We start from the raw sequence: 16,667 nt of genomic DNA, 5'->3' as shown, positions 1-16,667 counted from the left end.
CCTTCTACTCCACCAAATCATTAATATCAATGCCGAATGAGACGTTATACGAAAAGCCTGCTTGTTGTACTTATTGTATTGTCCACATTTGTGTAATACTAGTATGATGATCGGTGCAATAACCTCTTTAGCGATAACATACTACCTTATGCCGCGCGCGTTTGTTACTCAAGTACTCAGTTAAAGACGGCACAGATTGGGGCATGGCGCGTGTTAAACCTATGGGAAAACGTTGGGTTAGGGTTTTTGGTTATGGTTAGGGTTAGGGTTAGGGTTAGGGTTAGGGTTAGGGTTTGATGGTTAGGGTTAGGATTAGGATGAGGGATAAGGTCCCCGATAGATTTTTAGTTTCCCCAATCTGTGCCGTCTAAAAAAAACACGCTATCCGGCTGGGCTGGCCGCGCTTATATGACACACAAGGGACCTCACGCACGCAGCAGCCATACAGCGCACGCAGCCACTGATCTCTGCCGATGCAATACTAGAACAGTTTGTAATGGCAAAGATATAGAGCGCAACGCATCGCATGGCGTGCGCACAGAATTCTGGTGGGCGTGCGGCATAGCATGTTGCAGTGAACGCCAAACAGGATCTAGCAGCCAGAAGCTGCTCCATGTTGAGTTTTGTGTATGACTGTGTTCGTTCCAATTTCTGCGAGCATCTACTGCGAAATACGGTAGATCTTCCCTTAATTCGTATCAAATATGAATTATCCATACAATATCATACTAGCGTAATAACTGTCTTTCACAAAGACAGCAGAACAAGATGAATTACAAACCTACAGTATATATATTATATATGTCACAAACTGTCATCCAGCTTCTGTGGCGCAATCGGTTAGCGCGTTCGGCTGTTAACCGAAAGGTTGGTGGTTCAAGCCCACCCAGGAGCGTAACATCCTTTTTTCTTTTGTTGTTATTTTGGGTTTTTTTTTCTCTCTTTTTCTTCTTCATTTATTTATTTTTTTTAAATTTTCTAATAGGTGAAGCTTGTTCTTAGCAGAAGACTCAAAAGTTCAAGAGTCAATGTACAATCTCCCCCCCCCCGGGGTGGGGGGGGGGGGGCAGGGGGGAGGTGTTAAAGCCCATTCCTTTTTCTCTTTTTCTCTTTTTTAATCTAATTTTTGAGGAGGGAACTCCAGCTTTTGTAAGTTGTTATTATCATCATCCTTATAATTTCATTGCTATTATTGATATTATCATTATCATTATTTCCATCATTATTACTATTTACATTTATTATTTCAGAAATTATTATGTCTTGAAGGCCCAATCGGGCCACAAAGTTTGTGAGTGGTGTGCAATGTTTTGTATATCATGCATCTCTTTCATCGCGAAATGGGGGGAATAACTCATAATTAACCGACTCATTAATTTGCAGTGATAACTGCATATGCACTGTCTCAGTTTTTTTTTTTTTTTTTTTTCACAGTGCCGCTACGGAGTGCCAGATCTATATTATGTATAATATCTTTAGGGCCAAATTCAGTCTCATAGGACAAAATTTGGCCAAACACTTTTTTTTTTCTCATGACCAATTTCGCGACCATGTTTTAACTATACAAATATAGGTATCCACTCATATAGATCCTGTAATCATTTTTATGGATCATGATGTCTTGAAAAAAAAAAATGCTCAATCATGCCTCCACTCATTATCGAGTACGTTAGACTTTAATCACTCGTACATGATAGCCTAAATTATTTTAAACCATTATACCAGTTTCCATACATAAAGTCATCATGATTTATTGTTTTACAGGACATGTTCACGTTCATAGACATGTTGGTTGAGTGAATACAGCAATATTAGTAGAATAAATCAGTGAGAGTTTGAGGAAAATCGGACGATCCGTTTAAAAGTTATGATTTTTTAAGTTTCTGCTCATTCACGACTGGATGAGAAGACTACTATAGCTTGTAATGTCACGTCATTGTGTACAACGATATACTTTTCACTTTTCTCGCATAACAAAAGATCGCTCCATGCACTTCTCTCTTTTAGAATGCAGGGGGAAAGATGCGTATTACCCTTAACATATTATGTCAGTAACAAGTTGAAGAAATGTGTACTTTATTAAAAAAGTAAAGTTTTGTGAAATTCTCTTATTTTCCTTATTTCGTTGTACGCATCTGACATCATACACTGTATGTCCTCTCATCCAACAGTGATTGCGCAGAAACTTTAAAATTAATTACTTATAAACAGATTGTCGGATTTTCTCCAAACTTTCATCGATGTGTTCTACTAACATTTCTTCATCCACTCATCCCATGCACATGTCTATATGAAGGTGAACTTGACCTTTAATGTTTGATAAATTATTTCATTTTTTATCTTTTCTGGATTGCGCATGACACACTGAATTAAGCACTTTATACTCCTTGCTCCTATATACTATTCCTTACTCTTATACTATTTATACTCCTGCCAATTTTCACATAATCAATTATTATTCTAAGGGATGTTTCCTTTATTTCCCGGGCTACCAAATCTCTTTTCATTTCATTTCATTTTTATTTCATTTCCGGCCAAAACATATAATATGACAATTTCATATAAACAAATTAAGTACAATGTAACTGTTACATTTCCAAATGAAATTTAGATACACGTCATTTGTTTACATGACTCAATAAACATACTAGTTGAAAAAAATACATGGGCAAAATGTGACTGAATCATAAGAAAGAAAAGGTCGGAAATGGAGGGGACTGCTAAAAAGCCAAGCTTGTAGAATGCAGTCCCCTCGTGAGTCGTGAAAATTATAGTAATAATGCAACAAGACAATTTGACATATATAGTCCGTGGGAAACAGAAAATAAAACAAGTACGCACACAAATCTCATCGTCGGGCCACCGTGATATTTCAGCATTGCTCTATTAATAGAGCATAATCACAGTATACGTCAGCAGCTTCAGCCAGGAGAACTGCGTTGTGCAGCTCTGATTCTCCGAGTGAGCATGAATAATACCCCGAGTCGTAAAATCAGATATAATGAGGACATATTGTATAGAACCTTCTCTCCAGTTGCTGAAGGCACGTTTTTGGAAGTCTCTGCCAATCCAGCTTCGGAATTTCATCAACCTATACCTTCAAATTTGAACTATATATAAACTTATCTTTCCAGCAACTTTGTGAGTATTTATGTGCCATACTGTGGGAGTCGGGCGCCTTGAATGTTTTCCATGGCGTCATTAAAATGTTGCATGTTTATCATCATCATCATTATCGCATCACTATACCTTATCATTATCACAAATAGTCAAATCTGTTTCGTTATAAAATTATGAACAACTTTTCTGTTGTTCAAATTTGTTTTTGATTAGTGGAATCTCTATCATGTTATGTCAATCAAATCTAAAATGTCGTCATTCAAATTCGTGAAAAATACTCCTTCTTCGCAGATTGGTCATTTAATAGCGAGAGACGTTGATGATGATAAGTTACTATTGCGCATGCAGTGCCACCACTGTTTCACAATTCAAATTCGTTTCGGAACATTTCGAGCTAACAAAAGCGCGCGATAGCTGTCTATGGGCCTGTTTCATAATGTTTGAGTGTAAGTTGCATTCAATCGCAAATTGCGTTTCGTAAACGACTTTGAATCTTATCGCAAGGAACGCTCAATCTACTGAGAGTTACGCTTGATTTTTCCTGAAATCAAGCTCAAATGTCCTTGAGAGGGTAACAGGACTAAGTCTTACATTCATTATTGAACTTACGCTGGATTCACCAAATCGAGGGATCGTTAGTTTTCAAAGCACATTCTTTATTCAAGTTTATCATTCTGATAAGTAGAAACAACTTGGTCCCCATAGTCCTCCCTCTAGTCAATTTCATATAGTCTGATAACATAACACAAAAGACACTTTTTTTCTCTCTCTGCTCAGTTCCCTATAGGTCTAATCACTGACCCAAAAATGTGTACGGCCACTGTATGAGTGGACCTCATCATAGATGGGAAATAAGTGGGCCTACCCATGATGGTTTATATTGTACGTGTTTCCCGTGGAGACTCTTTCACTTCTCTCCTTCATTTGACAATCAAAGGTAAATGTTAGACACATGAACCTTCTTCGGTCAATAAGAAATTAAGTAGACCTGCGCGCCTATGGCCTGCAAGGCTGCCAACCGTTGAAATCGTGCTAAGTTAGAGGAACTAAATAAAACAAACAAAAGCGTCATCATGGGCGTCACCAGGGGGGGGGGGGTGCGTTGGGTGCGAACGCACCCCCCTTCAGACCCTTTAAAAAAAACAAACAAACAAACAAAAAAAAAACCTTCAGTCTGCGAGCGACCTCAACGCCGGACACTAAATGATTATTATTTTTTATCTATATTTATTTTTTTTTGAAATTTTGCATCGGGGACAAAAACAACAAAAAAGAAAAAAAATCGTGGGCAAAAGCAATTCGCACCCCTGGTTCTGGCAGCACTGATTTTATACATAATTATCTATACTAGTGCAAGTGTATTCTATACGTGTTGACTATATATACATAGATTTTGGACATCCTTCCCATACTTGGTCACTTCGACGCCACCTCGCTGGTCATACCTCCCACAGTCATGAACATAAACCGACACCCTTGACTACCAGTGGCGGATCCAGGGGGAGGGGCGCACCGGGCGTCCCCCCCCCCCCCCCCCCCCCCCCCGCCCTCTTAATTTCCAAAGCGAAAAAGTATAGCTACAAACGGCAGTTTTTGGACTGTAAAATGTCAAAATTTTCAAGCTCGCTCGCTGGCATTTAGTCGTAATGCCATTCTCCTGAAGTTGCTGGCAGTTCCACCCGGTGCGCCCCCCCCCCCCCTTACTGCAAAAAAATATAGCTACAAACGGCAGTTTTGGGACTGTAAAATGTCAGAATTTTCAAGCTCGCTCGCTCCGCTCGCTCGCATTTAAATTCTCCTAATATTGCTGCCAGTAATTGCCAGCAGTTGCGCCCGGTGCGGCCCCTCAATTTCGAAAGCAAAAAAAGATATAGCATCAAACGGCAGTTTGGGGACTTTAAAATGTCAAAATTTTCAAGCTCGCTCGCATTTAATCCTTATGCAGTTCCCCTGATGTTACTGCCAGTAATCGTCCAGTTGTGCCCGGTGCGCCCCCCCCCCCCCTTAATTTCCAAAGCGAAAAAATATAGCTACAAACGGCAGTTTTTCTACTGTAAAATGTCAAAATTTTCAAGCTCGCTCTCTTCGTTCGCTCGCATTGAATCGTTATGCAATTCACCTGATGTTGCTGCCAGTAATTGCAAGCAGTTGCGCCCGGTGCGCCCCCCTCCCTTGATTTCCAAAGCGAAAAAAATATGGCTATATAGGAACGGCAGTTTTTGGACTGTAAAATGTAAAATTTTCAAGCTCGCTCGCATTTAATCGTTATGCAATTCACCTGATGTTGCTGCCAGTAATTGCCAGCAGTTCCGCTCGGTGCGCCCCTCCCTTAATTTCCAAAGCGAAAAAATATGGCTAAGAACGGCAGTTTTTGGACTGTAAAATGTAAAATTTTCAAGCTCGCTCGCATTTCATCTTTATGCAATTCCCCCTGATGTTGCTGCCAGTAATTGTCTGCAGTTGCGCCCGGTGCGCCCCCCCCCCCCCTTAATTTCCAAAGCGAAAAAATATAGCTACAAACGGCAGTTTTTCTACTGTAAAATGTCAACATTTTTAAACTCGCTCTCTTCGCTCGCTCGTATTGAATCGTTATGCAATTCACCTGATGTTGCTGCCAGTAATTGCCAGCAGTTGCGCCCGGTGGCATGCGCTCCTCCCTTAATTTCCAAAGCGAAAAAATATGGCTAAGAACGGCAGTTTTTGGACTGTAAAATGTAAAATTTTCAAGCTCGCTCGCATTTAATCCTTATGCAATTCACCTGATGTTGCTGCCAGTAATTGTCTGCAGTTGCGCCCGGTGCGCCCCCTCCCTTAATTTCCAAAGCGAAAAAATATGGCTAAGAACGGCAGTTTTTGGACTGTAAAATGTAAAATTTTCAAGCTCGCTCTCTTCGCTCGCTCGCATTTAATCGTAATGCAATTCACCTGATGTTGCTGCCAGTAATTGCCAGCAGTTCCGCCCGGTGCGCCCCCTCCCTTTATTTCCAAAGCGAAAAAATATAGCAACAAACGGCAGGGTTTTTTTTTTACTGTAAAATGTCAAAATATTCAAGCTCGCTCGCTCCGCTCGCTCGCATTTAATTGTTATGCCTTTCTCCTGATGTTGCTGCCAGTAATTGCCGGCAGCTGCGCCCGGTGCGCCCTCCCCCTTTATTTCCAAAGCGAAAAAATATAGCTCCAAATGGTAGTTTTTTTTACTGTAAAAGATGAAATCCTAGCTACGCCGGTGCCCTTTCCCCGCTTGGTTTCCCTCAACAAGAGTAAATGTCTAGGGATTGAGAGCTTCCTATAATGTCTGTCAAAAAAAAAAAAAAAAATCTCGTTACATTAGGGTCAAAACGCACCCCCTTGAAAAAAAGCTGGTGACGCCCCTGGTCATTAGATTTCGTTTTTTAAACCTTTCTTTCATCATATTGCATTTGGGTGTCTAATGAGTTCTGAAATTCCATAGCATTCTGCTTACAACAAACATCTCCTAATAATTGACAATGCCCCTGGCAGCTTGAATTGCCAGGCAGTGGCGTATACCGTGGATCAATTAGACATTGGGGGGCACCTCGTGGAAAAGTCATTTTGAGGGTGTGTATGCTTGTGTGTGCGTGCGCTGTCAGTCTGCAGACTAATGAGGACTACAATACATAACGGAATTTGATACATTCCACATGGATTATGGAATGACGGTGTGAAACAACAAATTACTGACAGCAAGATTATTAGAATTGCATAACAATTAAATGCGAGCGAGCTTGAAAATTTTGACATTTTACAGTCTAAAAACTGCCGTTTGTAGCTTTTTTCGCTTTGGAAATTAAGAGGGGCGCTACGGGCGCAACTGCTGGAATTTACTGGCAGCAACGTCAGGAGAGTGGCATAACGATTACATGCGAACGAGCGGAGCGAGCGAGCTTGAAAATTTTGACATTCTACAGTCCCCAAACTACCGTTTGTAGTTATCTTTTCGTTTAGGAAATTAAGGGGGGGGGGTGTTCCAGGCGCAACTGCTGGAATTTACTGGCACCAACATCAGGAGAATGGCATAACGATTACACGCGACTGCGAGCGAGCGGAGCGAGCGAGCTTGAACTTTTTGATATTTTACAGTCCCAGAACTGCCGTTTGTAGTTATCTTTTCGTTTTGGAAATTAAGGGGAGGGGGGTGCATCGGGCGCAACTGCTGGCAATTACTGGCAGCAACGTCAGGAGAATGGCATAACGATTAAATGCGATCGAGCGGAGCGAGCGAGCTTGAAAATTTTGACATTTATTTTTATAGTCCCAAAACTGCCGTTTGTTGTTATATCTTTTCGCTTTGGAAATTAAGGGGGGCGCACCGGGCGCAACTGCTGGCAATTACTGGCAGCAACAATAGGAAAATAGCATAACGATTAAATGCGAGCGAGCGAAGCGAGCGAGCTTGAAAATTTTGACATTTTACAGTCCCGAAACTGCCGTTTGTAGCTATATTTTTTCGCTTTGGAAATTAAGGGGGGAGGGCGCACCGGCTGGCAATAATACTGGGAGCAACATCAGGAGAATGGCATAACGATTAAAGGACAAGTTCACCTTCATAGACATGTGGGTTGAGTGAATGCAGCAATATTAGTAGAACACCCCAGTGAGGGTTTGAGCAAAATCGGATAATCCGTTAAAAAGTTATGCATTTTTGAAGTTTCTGCTCAGTCACGGCTGGATGAAAAGACTACTGTAGCTTGTGATGTCACATGAGTACAACGATATAAAGAAAGAATAAAGAAAATTCAACATATATCCATTTTTCTCGCATAACAAAAGAACACTCGACTTCTCTCTTTCAGAAGGCAGGGGGAATAATATTACCCTACGTGCCCTTAACATACGTCAGCAGCAAGTCGAAGAAATGTGCACTTTATTCAAAAAGTAAAGTTTTGTGAAATTCTCTTTTTATTTTCCTTATATAGTTGTACGCATGTGACATCATACACTGTAGTAGTCTTCTCTTCCAGCAGTGACTGCGCAAATATTTAAAATATTCGTAACTCTTGAATGGATTGTCCAATTTTCCTCAAACTTTCACTGATGTGTTCTACTAATATTGCTGCATTCTCTCAATCCTTATGTATATGAAGGTGGACTTGTCCTTTAAAGGTAGGGGATACCTTTTACAGAACTCCCAAAATGCAGCAAAACATTAAATATGAACCTCAGGGGACTTGTTTAGGCCACTGCTTAGAAATTTGAAAGTCAACAGTTATCTACAATTTGAATAATGCACAAAACTCAACTACTCAGTAGTTCTGTGTGTCAGCCACACTTAAGCCCTTTTGTTGCAGTCTTCTGTATTTTTTATCTATAAACACAAATCTAAAAGTATAAGAGCTGATGTAATAACATATAGAGTGTGTGGCAAGAATGTATATAGAAATGTTTGTAAGTTCTGATGAACTTTATTCACAAAATATACATGATGGACACACATGCAGTGCATGGGTCTGCAAAGATAGCCTAGTAATGTACTGGAATTTACGGTGAGCCCCGAAAAGAATTCAATTCAAAATCTATAACGGTCAATAAAAATGTACTAAATGTTACCTTCCGCTTTCAATACTTTATGGGAGTTTCTAAAATGATACTCTCTTCAACATACCACTGTGTTTATACAACTCTTCATTTCAGGCATGCAAATGGGATTCCCTACCTTTAAATGCGAGCGAGCTTGAAAATTTTGACATTTTAACAGTCCCCAAACTGCAGTTTGTAGCTATATTTTTTTTTTGCTTTGGAAATTAAGAAGGGGGGGGGGGGGCGGTGCGCCCCCCCCCCCCCCCGATCCGCCACTGGTAGTCAAGGGTGTCGGTTCATGTTCATGATTGGGGGAGGTATGACCAGCGAGGGGGCATCGAAGTGACCAAGCGGGGGAAGGATGTCCAAAATCTGCACTTTATAGAGCATCCCGTAATTGTTTGTGTTTGTGTTAGTGTGTTTTTTATATACATGGAAAAGTTAGGAAATTACCCAGAGCAAGTCTTATTATTGGCAATGCAAGGCATTTCAATATAGACTAGTATGTAAACCAACACTGCGAAATCAATGATCTAGCTTTGATATAACGAAGCGTACTCTCTAAAAAAATCGAGTAAAAATATTCACTCCTAGAAGAGTGAATACAAAAAAGAGTGAATTTAGAGTAAAATTGGAGTGAATTTTGAGTGAAAATGTTCATTTTCACTCATTTTAGAGGGACCTCAGGGATCACTCCAAAATCTTCGAGTGATCCCGGGGGGGGGGGGGGCACGTGCCCCCCCCCCCCTATAGTTACGCCACTGTTGCCAGGATATGTACCCATACATACATACTGCACCTGAGATGAAAGGGGAGGGGCTTGGGCTGTCTGTTTTGAGATACTGTAAAACATTAATATATTCGCGGCACGAGATTTTCGCGAATTGGAGCAGACGGCCTTTTCGCGGCATGAAATTTTCGCGAATTGCCACTAGCGTTCAATGCATATAATGTAGACAAGAAATCTCGCATGCATTTTAATTTCGCGAATCTTGGCGCTAGCGAAATTCGCGAAATTAAAGGACATGTATTCGTAGACATGTGGGTTGAGTGAATGCAGCAATATTAGTAAAACACATCAGTGAGAGTTTGAGCAAAATCGGACAATCCGTTAAAAAGTTATGCATTTTTGAAGTTTCTGCTCAGTCACGGCTGGATGAAAAGACTACTTTAGCTTGTGATGTCACATGAGTACAACGATATAAAGAAAGAATAAAGAAAATTCAACATATTTCCATTTTTCTCGCATAACAAATAACACTTTATTCAAAAAGTAAAGTTTTGTGAAATTCTCTTTTTATTTTCCTTGTATAGTTGTACGCATGTGACATCATACACTGTAGTAGTCTTCTCTTCCAGCAGTGACTGCGCAGATACTTAAAATACTCGTAACTTTTGAACGGATTGTCCAATTTTCACTGATGTGTTCTACTAATATTGCCTTTGTGTGTGTGTGTGTGTGTGTGTGTGTGTGTGTGTGTGTGTGTGATGCACGAAACCCGAAAGTGCCCCCTCCCCCTCACTTTTAAAAACCATGCTCAGTACCCCTCAGCACTGAGAGGGTGGGGACCAGCCGGCGGTGCACCCCCATCTTTTCCCATCTATCACTTGGGTGACTCTCATTTCGTCTATGCAGTCTCAATCCCGGCATGCTCTAATCCCATTCTGTCTATACAAGCAATTTGTATGTTGGCCATAGTCCAATGACCACTTAGCTTTATCGTTACAAATTGGTCTACTTCCATGCGGGCTATGCCCATTTCGTCTAACCCCCACAATTAATTAGACAAAATTGGGGGAAAAAATCCACTAGGAGCAAAAAATGGCAATTGTTTTATAGACCATCTGGTCATTAGACAAAACGATATAGGCCTATAGCCAAACTGGGCATTATAGGTCAAGTGAGGATTAGACCAAACGAGCAGTAGAGGAAATTGATAGTAGACCAAGTGACTTTAGCTGTATAGTGGAGCTAGACAAACTTGAAAGTAAACCGTCTGATATTAGACCAATCAGCAATAAACCACGAGCCGTACTGACCAGAGTTTGTCAGCAGCATGCACCAGGACTTAACCCTAACCGTATGACAGCAGACAGATACCGCGCCTAAAAATAATTGTGAAGTATTTAGTCCATTTCCTGAGAAATTAATTACATGTAAAACATTGATATTGCAGATGAAGGCGCAAATATTCATATGTGAATGACGCGCCTCAAACACAATAACAACAACATCAACAACAACAACAATTTTGCCCACCCCGAACGTCTTTGGGATTCCCCACGACGAACTCGCGCTAACGGACATGTTATCCTCATCCCTCCGTACGTCGTACGGATATGACTATTGTTATTATATCCGTGTGGTGAGTGCGCGTATCAGGCTTGCAGACATAATTTATATACTTCACTCGTATGAGTACCAGCAGCAGGAGAAGCAGAAAGCCAATTTCTGATATGCCCCGATGTCCAAATTGTTAGTGGTGGACAGTGCTATCCTTTCAAGACACAACAAAAGCAGGTAAGGATATGAGAGTTGAAGGCGGGTTCTGTGACTTAATTGTTAAGCCCTTCTCAGCCTTACCTTCGAAATAAAGAAACCAACTTCGGGAGCAAAGCTAGCTCTTACTCCCGTTAGAATGCTCGCAAGGAATGAATAGAACTTCATTTTGTACTCATGAACATTATTTCGTGTATAGATGTATAGATATACATGTATCAGAATAGCTATCCGCTATAGAATCATGAAATGCCTTTTAGTGCCTGTATTCTGATCTTATTGTCTTTGAACTTGGAGGTTGGCAAGGAGGTGAGAGGTGGCATGCTGATAAGGTTGTTTCGACACGTCATGATCAGATCAGGTGATGCAGCGGTGGCGCGAAAGCTTCAGCTTGGACTGTTTCTACTTTGGATGTTTATTTTTAACGTTACTTGTTGGCGTTCATGGGGCCAGACTCGATCATGTTGTCACTTGGCAGCCGTACAATCCTCATGCACAGACACGGGCTGTAGTAGGCCCTATGTATACTTGTGCAGAACGTGGTAATCCTAAAATTTTAAGGAGAGAGAGAGAGACATATCCCTGTGTTTTCGGAATTTCTGCAGTGAAATAATGAACAACATATTACAAATTGCACTAATTAGCTGAATATGCTAATGAGACTAGTTAACCCGACCAAGCTCAATTTCTTCAATACCCTTCTAAAATATGAATCAACAACAACAAAAACTTGTGCTAAGCTATATATATTTCAGGTCATATATTATGGTATACATTATGGTATATCGTCATAAACGTCTATCATACTTCATTATCGTACATGCAAATTTATTTGTTATGCCAGTTAAATATTTAAGACACTTGCATCATTTGAAATTGAAACTTGGTATCATGAATGAATTCCTCGTTATAGGAAACCCTTAAAAAGTGGTTTCTCTAAGTTTTCAGGCTTCCTGTATTAAAATTAGCAATATGGATATTACATAGTTTATTATGATAATAACGTAACTATGCTGATGAGGCTAACAACAACAACAACAACAAATTCCAGGGTTACCAAGGTGGCAACCAAGTTAAATCTACTTCAATACCCTTCTAGAATACGATTCAACCAAAAAACAAAAACAAAAACAAACTAACAAAAAATAAACAAACGTGTAGGAGGCCTATAGGCCTACTTATAGAACAACTTTTCCGAGACTGAAAATTTTCTATCTGGACTACTGAGGCTTGTGCAGTGGTAATCCTATAAATTTGTTTTTAGACAAAAGTAGGAATTTTAACTTTGACAACAATGTATGGTCATTAACTGAAGAGCGTTTGAAATTGAAATTGCTTATTATAGTTACACTGTCTACAGAATGTGGTGAATAGTTTGTGCTAAATATACGCTGTATCCATCCAGCTACTTCAAATTCAAATTCAGCAAAGAGAATGAATAAGGAAGTTTTATATCTTAATAGCTATATAGCAGGGGAGGTATCACTCGATACCTTCTCGACACTGGACAGTGTAACTAACAACCGTTTAAGGTATTAAAATGGAAGTTAGCATGTGGGCAAGTCCAAGATAATTTTTCCCCTAAGAGGCTCAAAATTCATCTTGATTTAATTTAAAAAAAATATTGATATCATGTTTTAGCTAAAGAGTGTAATTGTATATTTCCAGCCCCCCCCCCAAAAATATTGAATTATGCAAATTCATGCAGGAAATACTGCCATAATTTGCATAAATCAAAAACAAACCTTACGTATAGATGGGACAAATGAAAAATATTCATCTAAAATCAGCTGAATATGTCCTTGACCTAGTTCCTCTATGGACATGACCCCTGTATGAGCTAGTATAATTTCCAATTGGTAAACAAGGTCAGCAGATTAATTATGCAAATTATGCATTTTCCCAGAGCGAAGTGTCCCATACGTAAGAATTTGAGTATGTTTTTTTTTTTTAAGTTTGTTTCTGGAGATTTCTAACATTGATCAGTCATACTTTAGGAAGTTCTAATTTATTCATTTTAACTCCAGATTAGCGAAACTACATGTTGAGAAATTTAATTAGTTGTTCATCTTATAACTATTAAATTTTGCTTACGTATGGGACATTACATGCAAGGTGAATGGGAAAACCTCCTTTTCACATGGATGCCTTATATGTACTTACATTTGTTTGGTTAATGGTTATCTTTGCCCCTACTCTAAAGGATATGTCTATATATCTGCCTCTCCTATTCAGTTGACCTCAGGGAGAGTGTAAGAACAACATTATTGAGTCATATCATGATTAAAAAAGGAGAAATATAGAATCTGTTTTTTCTACTTGTATTTTCTTATTTTCATGACAGGCTGTGCAGCTGGTCTTCAATTAACATTCCTTCTTTTAACATCATGATATTGGACATTTTCTTAATTCAGTTACCATTTTCAACTTTACCTCTGTACAAAATGATTTTGTTTAAGGGAATGAGATTCTCTGAGTGTCATTTTAGGTGCGATACACTGTTCAGCATGTACTATATAGCCTCAAAAGGGAAATCAAAACAATTGTGCTTTTGGCGCTCAGCAACATTTTACAACATTAGAGGTCTTACTGAAAATTCACTTGAGGTGACAGGAGGTATCTTTGTCATTAAGACTAGAGTTGAAAGCAAAGGAAAAACCCTACTAGAATAGTTTATTTTCATATGATGTGTAATGTGATATTTCAACTGCACACCCCCAGAATATGTCATGACTTTTCAAGGTCATGAACATGATTTCTGAAAATCCTATAAAATGAAAACTATAGTTCACTTTTGCCACGAACCATGATATCAATACTGGTTCTGTGTTTGGAGTGCTAAAAACACTACACAAACAAATTGGGAATTCATTTTTCTTTTCTATTTTGTGTTTGAAGAGACAGATGCTCTGAGACACACCCCACATCTACACATTATCAACATGCATTTCAATCTGGTACTGTATGATGAAATGAGGTTATTAGAATTTATGAAAATTGTGAGTTTCAGATCAGTGAGTTACTTAAAATAATGGTCAAATCTAGAATTACATTTTCTCTTAAGATTTGAATGTACAAATTATAATCTTTCCTGTATCAGTATCGACACAAGCATGCTGTACTCTATACTTATGTACAAGGTAAAGCAAATTTTGTCGTCTTTAGTTTCATAGACTTGAAGCCAAGCAATCCTTTTTTTTTTTAATGCCAGCATATAGGTACATCTACATTCTTTTATCTCTCTGGTCTACCATGACTTTTAGAATCTAAAAGTTTCAGGAAAATTTGATGGATTTTGCAGAAGCTACAATTTACATGGCAAAACATGATGGTTACAGAGCAAAATGAAGTACAGTTGTTGTTGCTGTGCTTTGTGCTGCATTTCAAACAATTATAAAGCTCTGTCAAAACTTAGACAACTTGCAAGGTAAGCCTCGAGCTACTGAATCTACCCACTTCAAACTATATTTGGAAATACATGACATTAGATTTTAAAGTTGAAACCATCAAGACTACAAATTATAGTCATTGTACATTGTAGGCTATATATCAAGGTCGCAAGCTACAATTCGCACAATAGTTTGTTTGTTTTTTCCAGTTGATGAAAAATATTGACCACATAGTATTGCAAATGGGCTAGAAATAGAATGTCAAAATACAGAATCTGTATGTGTAGACACCACGAGGACAGTGTTAATGCATGAAGGTATATCCAAACTAAGACTTTTAATTGGTGACTACTTTTATTTGTCTTAATTCTAGCTTTTGTTAGGTGCCTGAACCAGGAAAGTACCCACATACAAGTCTGTTTCATTTGTTACATGTTGTATATAGTTTATGATTTATGGAACTGAATATGGCACTATGGAGAAATTTAAAGTCATTTCCATGAATGCACTTGTGCACTAAAGACAAATGTCCCATTTGTAAGTTGAGCCATGTCACATACGTAAGGTGTACTTTCATTAATTAAATCAACTTCATGAAAATATGCTTTATTCTTTTGAAGTATATATGTGCCTTTCTTCACTTCTAAATAGAACTTGATCAGTAAGGTACTTTAAGAGAATTTTTGATTCAAACTTTATTTTGAAATATCCAGTTTTTCTCTGGTCCCACACGTAAGTTGCCTTATTTCTCTTAATAAAATACTAAACCCAAGGTCAAATGACATCAAACTTAAACACAATATTTTTCTCAGAGATACATAGTCCTACTGATTATAAACAGTTAAATCCAAGTGCTCCCTCATTACTTTTCAAAGGTTTGAAATCTCTGAATGTCCCATTGCATACGTAAGGTGCGCGATATCTTGGACTTGCCCATTGTGTATATGTATGAGTAGACGATGCATGTGTCTACCAACATTTGGGTGCACATGGATGCACAAGGTGATAGGTCTAGGTCAAATTCTTAACATTTCCCTATTTCCCTACATCTCTGCAATACCTTGAAGTATTTCCATAAGACCTAGTGCATACATAGATTACCAGGTAGAGATTCTGTAGCGAAAATTTGAGCCATGAGGTCAAGGGTCAAAGTTCAAGTAAAAATGGTAAAATTTCACTTTTTGTCCATATCGCGGAAATGGCTCAAGGTATCTTCATGAAACGTAGCATATTGCATTGTTCCTCAGTAGAATTCGGGTCATATTGTGGTCATGGTCAAAGGATGCAGATTAAAAGACCATAATTGTAATATTTGATGCTGAAATTATGGCTCCTTTTTCCCCATACCTTCCCAGCAAACACATTTCAACGTTTTCAGAACGTTTCCTAAACATTTTTTTTTTGAGGTTCCGTACGTCTTCGTATGAAATGGACGTTTTTAAAACGTCATACAACGTCAAAGTTGGACTTAACATTTACTGCAAAGCACAGGTTTTGGGGAAAAGTTTAAAAAACGTCAATGGACGTTACAAAACGTTTTTATTAGGTCTGCTATGTCGACTTCGTCTTTAATGAACGTTTGAAAAACGTTTTTATTTGGTCCGCTATACGTGTTCGTCATTGGTTTCCTTATCATGAATATTCATGCATATTTATGAATATTCAAATAAGAAAATTTAAGATTTGAAAACTAGTGGAAATAGATAAAAAACATTGAAATCAAAAGATTGGGTGCAAACTTTCTGTGTTAAAAATAAACTTACCTACGTTATTGTTCGCAGTTAATCACAATTTCAAATTGTGTTACAAAGGCCTAATTAATGTGTGATTTAATTCTAGTAACCATGTCTTCATGCATCTCAACATTTTGCTGGTATACATATAAAAGAATGTGATACAGATCTATCAATTGGGAAATTAGATGTAGTAGCATATGCGCCGGAAGTGGGGGGGCAGGGGGGGCGGCCGCCCCCCCCCCCCCCAATCCAAAAAGTGGGGGGGCAAAACGCATTTTTGCCCCCCCAAAAAGCCCCCCCCCCAAAAAAAAAAAAAAAAAAAAAAAATAATAATAATAATAATAATAATAATGATAATAAAAATAAATGAATAAACAAAGAAAA

At 38.8% G+C, this 16,667-nt stretch overlaps 1 non-coding gene across 1 annotated transcript; it reads left to right on the top strand.

Moving 5' to 3' along the window:
* The first annotated feature begins 821 nt into the window (after window positions 1–821).
* Window positions 822–895, top strand: Trnan-guu (transfer RNA asparagine (anticodon GUU)). The gene has a single exon. It is a non-coding gene; the product is annotated as a tRNA-Asn (tRNA).
* Window positions 896–16,667: the final 15,772 nt, after the last annotated feature.

This window comes from Diadema antillarum, unplaced genomic scaffold (assembly GCF_040938485.1).
Source record: "Diadema antillarum isolate AM-2024a unplaced genomic scaffold, OU_Dant_1.0 scf00000069, whole genome shotgun sequence".
Taxonomy (NCBI): domain Eukaryota; kingdom Metazoa; phylum Echinodermata; class Echinoidea; order Diadematoida; family Diadematidae; genus Diadema; species Diadema antillarum.
The sequence above is the reverse complement of the archived record's forward strand: the minus strand, read 5'-3'. Positions and strand labels throughout refer to the sequence as shown.